This window comes from Sinocyclocheilus rhinocerous, unplaced genomic scaffold (assembly GCF_001515625.1).
Source record: "Sinocyclocheilus rhinocerous isolate Xijiao unplaced genomic scaffold, SAMN03320098_v1.1 scaffold193, whole genome shotgun sequence".
In the NCBI taxonomy this organism is placed as follows: Eukaryota; Metazoa; Chordata; class Actinopteri; order Cypriniformes; family Cyprinidae; genus Sinocyclocheilus; species Sinocyclocheilus rhinocerous.
The window spans coordinates 596361-598066 of record NW_015627585.1 but is presented as its reverse complement, the minus strand read 5'-3'; positions in this window follow the sequence as shown (position 1 = coordinate 598066).

The following is a 1706-nucleotide window of genomic DNA, read 5'->3' as shown; positions in this document are numbered from 1 at the left end:
GAGTATTATATACATTTGTCAGTTGTGATGTTAAATTAAGCTTGCAACATGTCGGGAACAGGGCCGGCTCCAGACATGGGCACCAAATGACTATCTTGCCCACCCAATCAGAATTAGATAAAGATTGCGTTATTTTTTTTATGCAGTGATTAAAACCAATTTACTATAGCAACAGTCGGCTCGACTGTAAGAAACGTAGCGTTCCCCTTCTATGATGTAAACGACCAGTGATGCAAACTAGCCTATTCGACTTTTTATGTCAAATCCCGCAGTTTTGAATAGAAAGTAGGTCTGTCATTTACGTGATTCATACGGCAGTGCGTGTGTGCACACCACTCACATTCTCCCTCTTGTTCGCTGTCGTCCTTCAGTTCTGTCTAATATGGATAGAAGCGGGCCAGCTCTAGACATGGGCAGGAGTGGGCTAAGCCCACCCAAATGACAGTCTTGCACACCCAATCAGAATTAGATAAAGATTGCGTTATTTTTTTTATGCAGTGATTAAAACCAATCTGAAGCTGACTGTATTTTGAGAAGTTTAAGATATAGCTGGAGACTGCCCCAACAATAACACTAGAAAATTGCAGCATTTTTCATTTATTTGCAGAATGCAAGGTGCGCTGAATTCACGCGGCTTCAGTCTGTTGCAGAAAAGCAGAGGCATGAGAACGAGCGAAAACGGGCAGAAATATTTGCGCGCTATCACAGGGAGTTTAATAGGCTACATGAATATGTATCATAGCCTACCCCTGAAATTACCTGAGCAATTTAAATTTTCTAAAAAACCCACTCAATCTATTGATTGTGCATTCATTGCATGGATGGGGCAAGAGCATAATATAAGAATCTAAAATGCATGTAGGCTATATAGTTCAGTTGAAAGCTTACCCCTTTTGGCTTGCTGTTAATGCTGAATGGAAAAATGGAAACTTAAAGTAAAGAGCTTGTGTGATGAAAGTTGCGTTCGTGACTATAGCAACAGTCGGCTCGACTGAGAAACGTAGCGTTCCACTTCTATGACGTAAACGACCAGTGATGCAAACTATTCAACTTTTTATGTCAAATTCCGCAGTTTTGAATAGAAAGTAGGTCTGTCATTTACGTGATTCATGTAGCCTAATTCATAATTGATTATGACAATAGCATTTTTCTGTTTTGCGTTTTCAACAATACAACTGAAATTGAATGGGTGCATATTTTAAAATAAAAATATTATTTGCAGTTCAGATTGATTACTTTACAAAAATTATTCTTGTTCTTTTACTGTTCTTTTTCTTCTTTTAATTGATCCTTTATTTATTTAGTTTATTTAAATAAGTACCATTACCATAGAGGTCTGGTCTTTATATTTTCCTCAAAATAAAATAATTGGTCCCCCCAATGTTCTAGACATGATTACGGCCTTGTTTGGTATAAATAAAGTTAGTTGAAAAGAATCACCAGTGTTGAAACAATGATCCAGAGAAAGAGAACAAAGAGGGCTTTTTTTTTTTTTTTTACTATTCAATAAAGAAAAGAAAAAATTTGCTGTGAAAGTGCATGCTATTCTAGGCTGCCCATGAAAGCTTTTTTCAGTGTACATATAGTTAATATAGCAATATCTACAGTATAAATATCTTCTAGACTATATGATGATATGATGACTAAAATGCCCACCCAGGATATATGCCAGCCCACCCTTCTATAGCCGTCAAGAACCGGGCCTG